Below are 8656 nucleotides of genomic sequence, written 5' to 3' on the forward strand. Positions count from 1 at the left end.
CCGCGAGCCACAACTACTGAAGCCTGCGTGCCTAGAGCCCGTGCTCCGCAACAAGAGAAGCCACCGCAATGAGAAGCCTGAGCACCACAACGAAGAGTAGCCCCGCTCACCGCAACTAGAGAAAGTCCGTATGCAGCAACCAAGAACCAACACAGCCAAAAATAAATAAATAAATAAATATTTTTAAAAAGCCATCCTATAGTAGCAAGATTTGATCCTAGCATGCATGTTTAAGATATATAAAATCTAATTTACAAAACTAATTAGCAAAGTTTCCATATCTCAAAAAATGTATTAAAGAGAAATCTGAAACAGAACTTGAAGTCTCTCTACCTTTCATGAATTTTTCATAACTTCTCTTGCCACTTATCAAAACGATACACTGAAACAATTTTCCTTCACAGTTGGGTTTCACGATCCAATTCTGTGAAGTCACAGTACTGTGACAGTACAATCATTCTCTGGCAACAAACTGATCATTAAATTCTTAATTGTAAGTTCTGTTGGGTATATGGATGTTCTATTTTTACTTCTAAGATCAAAATCTATTTTCTGTTGCCTCTCCATTAAGCTCATATGATTGATACATTTTTTTTTTCTTGGACAAGAAAGTAGGATTTATTGGTGGGCGTGAGTAAGGAGGGGACAGTGCCAAGGCTCTCGCGAGTGCAGGGCCCGCCATCTGTCCAGGGGACCACGACGAGGGATGTATTCGACCCCACAGCCATCCGGGATAAGCCGCTTTTCTGCCACCATGTTTTCAAATTTGTCCGCATTAAACTTAGTAAATCCCCACTTCTTGCAGATGTGGATCTTCTGGTGGCCAGGGAACTTGAACTTGGCCCTGCGGAGGGCCTCAATCACATGCTCCTTGTTCTGCAGCTTGGTGCGGATGGACATCATGACGTGGCCGATGTGGACCCTGACCACTGTGCCCTGGGGCTTTCCAAGGGCACCACGCATACCTATCTGGAGCCTAGACTGGGGACAGCATGCCAGTCATTAATGTCCACTGGAAAGGGCTGTCTCCAAGGTGCCTTAGGGAAACCTATACAGGCAACAGGCTGCATACACTACCGAGGAGGCTGCTGTTTCCAGCCATTGCACACCAGGCCCCCATGGGGAAAAGAGCACAGTCGGCTGGATTGGCTGCAGATGACTGATACATTTTAATCAATGTATTCTCTTTGTCCCCAGCCATCTTCATAAAACTGCCTTTTGGTGAGTGCTCAGAGAATGCCTATCTGTTCAAACAAAATATAAATGGCTGCCCGATTGCCTCCTCCTGTGAAGAGCCTGCAATGTTCTGTACTTCTTGAAAGCAGAAACCCCAGAGTCAGAAAGTCTGTTGTTCTTTTTCTTATCTCTACTACTGTTTTAGTATAACAAGAGTACTTTTTTTTTTTTTTTTTTTTTTTTTTTTTGTGGTATGCGGGCCTCCCTCTGCTGCGGCCTCTCCCGTTGCGGAGCACAGGCTCCGGACGCGCAGGCTCAGCGGCCATGGCTCACGGGCCCAGCCGCTCCGCGGCATGCGGGATCCTCCCAGACCGGGGCGCGAACCTGGTTCCCCTGCATCGGCAGGCGGACGCGCAACCACTGCGCCACCAGGGAAGCCCAAGAGTACTTTTTGTTAAATTAAATTTTTGTTAAATAAGTGAATGGAGTTCTATCACTAATGAATCCAACTGGGCAAAAAGAATTTCTAATAAAACCTTCTTCCCGCTTCCCTGGTGGTGCAGTGGTTAGGAATCCACCTGCCAATGTGGGGGACACGGGTTCGAGCCCTGGTCCAGAAGATCTCACATGCCGCGGAGCAACTAAGCCCGTGCACCACAGCTACTGAGCCTGCGCTCTAGAGCCCGCGAGCCACAACTACTGAGCCCATGTGCCACAACTACTGAAGCCTGTGCGCCTAGAGCCTGTGCTCCACAACAAGAGAAGCCACCACAATGAGAAGCCCGTGCCCCGCAACGAAGAGTAGCCCCCACTCACCGCAACTAGAGAAAGCCCGTGCACATCAACGAAGACCTAACAGAGCCAAATAAATAAATAAATAAATAAATAAATAAAAATGAAGACAACAACAACAACAAAAAAACCACAATGAGAAGCCCGCGCCCCGCAACGAAGAGTAGCCCCCACTCACCGCAACTAGAGAAAGCCCGTGCACATCAACGAAGACCTAACAGAGCCAAATAAATAAATAAATAAATAAATAAATAAAAATGAAGACAACAACAACAACAAAAAAACCTTTTTCTTTTTCCAAAAGCAAGGATTGCTAGAAACATCAAGGTCACTTCTACTACTATGTAACAGTTCTACTAGTCAGGGTATTTAGACTCTATCAGCAAAGATTTGCCTAGTCCCTACTGGGCATGGGGCACCATGCTAAATGCCAGACGTTCAATGTGAACAGGACAGAAGCAAGGTCTGCTCTCATAGATCTTTCCCTCTTGGTGCAAAGGCACTTTGGCAAACCACGAATCTTTATGAAATGAGAAGTTCCAGTACCAAAAATAGAAATATTCTTTAGAAGAAAGAGACTGGAACCAGACTTTGGAATACCCATAACACTGGGCTGAGGAATGCAAAGTTTATATTTGAGTAGAGGAAAACGAGGTAGTCAAGGGGATCCTTAGAACATATTAATCTAATCAGGCTCTGATTAAACCTTTTCAATGGCTTCTCATTTCCTCTAAGATAAATCCAAAATGTTTAAAAAGGGTAACTAAATCTTGCATCACCATTCCCACCTACCCAAGATCTTTGGCTGTGGTCATACTGTACTTTTTCTCTGTTTCCTTCATTGTAGGGATTTTCAAACTTTATATATCACGATCTAGTAAAGTATCTACGTGTGACACGCTTATGTTCTATTTTATTTCTTTTTAAAAACATGCAGTTCACAACCACTAAATTAATTTTACAATCTCCTGGTAGGTGCCTAGGTGCCTGCAGCTTGAAAATTACCACTTTGGTATATACCACACTCTCTCTCTCTCTCACTTCTTGGCCTTTCCACACATTCTTTTTGCCGGAAACATTCTTGCTCATCCTCCTTCTTGCTTTTTCCTGGCTACTTCCTATGCTACTTTGTGACCTGAGCTCTTAAACATCACTTCCCTGACCCTCTTAGATTAGTTCCCCCTCCTCTGTGTTCCTGAAGTACTCTATGCTTTCTAACATTCATTAAGCTTTACTGTAATTGTACGTGTGCTAATTGTCTTTCTAGGCTGTAAACTCCACGAGCATCAGGACCCATTCTTGGTCTCTGCTGAATCCTGAGAACCTAGCCCAGTGCCCATTACTTATTAGGCACTCAGTCAATGAGGAGTAAAGCAAGTAAGGAAATGGTCTTGAATAATCTATATATGTAACCGCACAATGAAATGAGCACCCACTTAAAAACTGTTAAGAGGTTTAGCCAGTTCAAAGGAAAATATATTCTCAGTTCCAATTATATAAATGATGATTAAATTCCTAAGCTAGCCTACAAAACGCTATTACCCACAAGCACTTAACTGATGAGAGGATGGCTGCTTATTTGCCTCTCTGCAAGGACAAGAGAACTTTCACTCCTCTAAGTAGGAGAAAACAGGATTAAAGGGACACCTTGCTTTCTCCCTACTCTATCAGTTCCTTCTAGAGCAAAGTAACTTATCTAATGGCTGAGATAAGAATAAAGGTCAATATTCCAGACAGGCCCCAGCCCTGAGCTCTCACTGGCTCTTGGATTTATCTGTCTTCAAGAAGAGAAGGTTCTCCTTTCCCTTCCAACTCCTATGAGGAAATCTCCCCAAGACAGGACTTTCCCTGCCTGCAGGGGAGACCTGCAGTTTTTTAGGTGCTACAGAATCATGTGGGTAGATAAATTAAGAAGGAACAGAGGAAATGTGGGTCTAAGCTAAATTCTCCAATCCAGCTTTACCAGAAATGAAAATTAAATTATATTTTAATAGTACTATAATCCTCATCTGGCTTCTTGAATCTGATCTCAATTTGCAGAATCTGGAGAGAGAAGAGATGTAATCAGCACACTGAAAAACTCCAACAGGAATAACAGTCATCCCAGTCTGATTTCTGGGTCCGAGAAGAGTAGCACAGAGGAACAAGGTGGAGCAAAAGGGAAGGGAATGAAATGAAGGAGAAGGTTTCTTTCACTGTTCCTCATTTGAATTTTTCTTGGGCAAAAATGTCTAAGGAAGTTGAACCTATCTTTGTATCCTACAACCTTCCCCTCCAAATTGTTTCTCATTCTTGCTTCTCTTTTCTCATCTTCCAGACCTTTTATGCTGCCCATAGATCTACATTTTCAACACCCACACTTTCAGAAATAGAGCAAGTTCTCCCCAAACCTCAAAAATGTTCCATGATCCCATACCACTAATGTCTCCTATCCCTCCTCACGTCAAAACTCCCATTTCCTCAGTGCAGCTGATCTGGAGGAAAGCAATCTGATTAAATTCGTTCACATTAAGATAAAATAACTGGCTGACAGTCTAGCCAGCCTACTAGAGATACATATATTTTTTATCTTATACACACACACAGACATTTTTATAGCTATAGAAATCCAACTACAGTAATTTCAGAGAAAAGGTGAGGGGTGCCTAAAAATCTCCCATAAAGGAGGGAGGTCCGCTCTGATCAGCATTTCCCAGGGATCACATCCCCAAAGTTGTTCCCACATTTTCCCCAACTTTCAGTCCTTAAGTGACACTAAAAACTGCAGGGGGCAGAGAAAGCCAACTTGGGAAAGCATTTGTAACTACAGGATATTTAGTCATCCATTGGGTAAGTCAGTTACAATCAGTATTAGGTTGGATAGGTTATAATTTCAGTATGTTTGACAATCATTCTATTAGGTAAAACAAAAACATATACTCAGGTTATATATTGCAATTATTACCTCATTCTACTAATGAGGTCAATGAGGCATAAAGGGGTTAAATAACATTTCCATTGTTTAAAGTTTAGTAGTTGAAGAGCAGGACTGGACGGCTCTTCACCCATTTTGAATCAGTTGTTTATCCATTAATTCCACTTGAAAATCTCTAATTTTATTTTCCATAACGTTTCTGAAATTTGGTAGTGTACTTTAGAACAGTCATATTAGAGTAAAAGAAAAATGAGCTTGAATTCCTGGGAGGCAAACATCATGTCTTTTTCAGTGGTTTTTGTATGAAAGACCTGAGGCTGATGCTGAATTTGTGTGCGCTCAGAAATTAAGCACGAAATACGCAAAGTAGCATTCATTCAGCTGCAAGTGGCTCTTAACTTCAGCGCCATAAAAGATACGTATTTGCCACCCAAATATGAATATAGCTGTAATGAAGACTACACAAACTTAGGATAATAAGATCTTCCACTTTGCCTGAGAAGTATACGAAATTTTAATTGAGTAATTGGTGTTTATTTTTTATTAGTTTGCTTAGCTAGCCACCAAAATAAATTATTTGTAATTAAAGTGATAACTGGGACTTTCCAAACCAAGCATAGAGTACATGAAAATGCTAACTGTGTGTGTTCTCTCTTGACTTTGGTCATGAACACACTTTTTGTGGCTTTTCTCAAAATACCAGAAAGGGTAAAGGGGCAGTAAGGCGCCCAAGAAATGACAGCATATTCTGACAGACTTAAATGGCACTTATTCACTTCCCCCAAGTAGAAGCATTATGTTGCTTGGTATCAGGTTGGTTGGGTTTTTCGGTCAGTGCTCGTCCCCCAAACCTAGAATTTTTAAAATATAATTCAACAATAAAAAGACAACCCAATTAAAATATGGGCAAAAGATCTGAATAGACATTTCTCCAAAGCAGATATACAAGTGGCCAATAAGCACATGAAAAGATGCTCAACATAATTAGTCATAAAGAAATGCAAATCAACACTACTTCATACCCACCAGAATGTCTGTAATAAAAACTAGCAAATAGTCACTAACAAGTGTTGGTGAGAATGTGAAGAAACTGGAACCCTCATACACTGTTTCATGAGAATGTAAAATGGTGCAGCTACTTTGGAAAAGTCTGACAGTTCCTGAAAAAGTTAAATATACAGACCCAAAAGAATGGAAATCATATGCCCACACAAAAACTTGTACGCAAATGTTCATAGCAGCATTATTCACAATGGCCAAAAAGTAGAAACATCCTTAATGTCCATCAACTGAAAATGGATAAACAAAATGTGATATTGTGGTACACCAATACAATGGAATACTATCCAGCCATAAAAAATAAGTACTGATACATGCTACACATGGATAAACCTTGAAAACATTATGCTGTGTGAAGGAAGCCAGACACTAAAAGCCACATAATGTATGATTCCACTTATATGAAACTTACAGAATAGGCAAATCCATAGTGACGGAAAGGAGATTAGTGGTTGCCAGGGGGTGGGATAAGGGGGGAATGAGGAGTAACTTTTAATGGGTATAGGGTTTCATTCTGGGGTGATGAAAATGTTCTGCATGGTGGTGATAGTTGCAAAACTTGGTGAAAATACTAAAGGCCGCACTTTAAAAGGATGAATTTTATGGTATGTCAACTACATCTCAATTTTTAAAAAAAAATTGTTCATTTACATAAAGAAATTACATAGACATGTAATATACCTACAAATGTATTACATACATATACGTAATCTCTTTCTAGGAATCAACGTTTGGGGTTTTTTTAGTTGAGATATATTTCACATATATAAAAAAAGGAATGAAAGAACACGGTGACACGGAGCAATTGTGAGCCCTGAAGCCTTGGATCTGGGGTGTGCCCCAGCCTGACTCGCAGGGTCTCCATGCGTGCTCACCTTCCACGCATCACTCGGCCACCACCCGCTGTCCGGTCCACTGTCAGGGCCGGGGACGACCCACCGCGGCTGCCCGGCTCCGTTGCGGGCGCCCAGGGCCGGCCAGCCCTCCCGCCCGAGGTGGGGCTGCCGCGGCGGGCCGGGCTCGGCCGCTGCCTGCGGGCCCGGAGGGGACACGGCGGCTCGGGCAGGCCCCGCCGCTCGGCCGCTCCCCCTGCCCCGGCCTCCCTACGCCCCGGCCGGGTCTCAAGCCTCCCTCCAGTACCTGGGATGCGCCCGAACCCCGCGCCGCGGCCAAAGCCTAGACTTTCCCTCCATTATCACCTGTCCCGGAAAGCGGTGAGAGGAGATGGGACCCCGCCTCCTCAGACGCGACCGAGGCACCGTGGCAGGGGATGGAAGGGGCATATTCACCTAGTCCCCCCGCGGCGGCGGCGGCGGCGACTGCCCAGCGGCCGTGGCTCCTTCCTCTGGCGCGCCTCCTCGCGCCGTCGCAGCCCCGCGCTGACAGCCCCGGAGCCGGCGCCCTCCGCCCGCGGGCTTCCAGCCGCCCGCCCCGCCCCCGCGCGGCCGCCCAGCGCAGGCGCAGCCGCGCCGCCGCCCTGGGGGAACCGAGAGCCTGGTGATGTGGCCGCTGGGTTGGCGACCTGGAGCGCGAGCGCCGCCTTCTCCCGGACCTTTGGCCGCAACCTGACGAACGCGGGCCAAGAACCCGATAGGGCAGAGCAAAAGGGGAATATTTCAAGGGAGGCTACTCAGCAGAGAAGGGCTGTGGCCTTCCTTGTTCGTCAGCCCCCTCCATCCCCACCGACCCACGCACATCCACATCGCTGGCTGCTCCTCGGTCCGAACCCCCAAATCTATGACTCATGATTTCTGTTCTCAGACCAGGGACCTCCTTCCTGCTGGCTGTCTTCGTATTTCCTTCTCGCAGACCGGGGTTAAAACGGTGTATGCCTTTCTTAAGAGCAGTGCAGCATGGGCCATGCTTGATCCGAGGTAGGAGAGAAGGGGAGCGACCCCCAGGAGAATGAGATTTAGGGCAGCTCCCAGCAGTGGGAGAGAGGTGTACGGGCAAAGTGCATGGGCCCCGTGGAGGTGTCTGGAATGCCACACTTTTCAAGCTTGTCCGTGTTTGTTTTGTAGTCCATGTAAAAGTGAGCCACAGTTTGCAACGTAAAGCCTAGAACTCGTGTATTTTATTTAACAACTATCTTTTGAGCATCTTTTGCAGGTAATGGGCAAGCCGCGGAGGTATTCCAGTGACCCCGACAAAGGTTTCCGTCCTCAGGCTCTTCTTCTAAAAGAGAGACTGTCATTTAAAAAATTACACAGCAAATGACACTTCCTCAAATCAAAGCTTCCACCAACTCTAAGTCACTCCAATGACTTAGTAGCAGATTTTCAGGTGCTAAAGGATATCAGAGAGTACATTTATCCCGTTTTTTTCTTCTGCTTTGCCATCAGAGTTTTGACCATCACCTTCAGGGTGCTTCTGTATCAGTCTTGGCCATCTGGGGTAATGCTTTTTTTTTTTTTTTTTTTTGCGGCACGTGGGCCTCTCACTGTTGTGGCCTCTCCCGTTGCGGAGCACAGGCTCCGGACGCGCAGGCTCAGCGGCCATGGCTCACGGGCCCAGCCGCTCCGCGGCATGTGGGATCCTCCCGGACCGGGGCACGAACCCGCGTCCCCTGCATCGGCAGGCGGACTCTCAACCACTGCGCTACCAGGGAAGCCCTGGGGTAATGCTTTTTTAATGGCCCATACAAGTGTTCTTCACCCCTGAACATCATTAGGAAAGAAAGTATAATTGCAAGGAATATGGAAAAACAGTGTTTTG

General features: G+C 45.3%; 1 protein-coding gene, 1 non-coding gene and 1 pseudogene across 5 annotated transcripts in view; all 3 read right to left on the bottom strand.

Moving 5' to 3' along the window:
* SLC41A2 (solute carrier family 41 member 2) overlaps positions 1-7328 on the bottom strand; it is a 134844-nt gene extending 127516 nt beyond the window's left edge. For 2 of the 4 annotated variants that reach the window (XM_024127361.3, XM_055085279.1), the window contains exon 1: positions 7231-7328. The gene's annotated coding sequence lies outside the window, so the exon portion shown is untranslated. Of the gene's footprint in view, positions 1-7081 lie in introns of all 4 variants that reach the window. The other 2 variants (XM_024127360.3, XM_024127359.3) reach the window with 2 other exon arrangements.
* LOC112065899 (uncharacterized) lies at positions 619-1070 on the bottom strand (annotated as a pseudogene).
* LOC112065936 (small nucleolar RNA SNORA70) lies at positions 1021-1155 on the bottom strand. Its single transcript, XR_002892329.1, has one exon. It is a non-coding gene; the product is annotated as a small nucleolar RNA SNORA70 (small nucleolar RNA).
* Positions 7329-8656: the final 1328 nt, after the last annotated feature.

The sequence above is a fragment of the Physeter macrocephalus genome, chromosome 6 (assembly GCF_002837175.3).
Source record: "Physeter macrocephalus isolate SW-GA chromosome 6, ASM283717v5, whole genome shotgun sequence".
Taxonomy (NCBI): Eukaryota; Metazoa; Chordata; class Mammalia; order Artiodactyla; family Physeteridae; genus Physeter; species Physeter macrocephalus.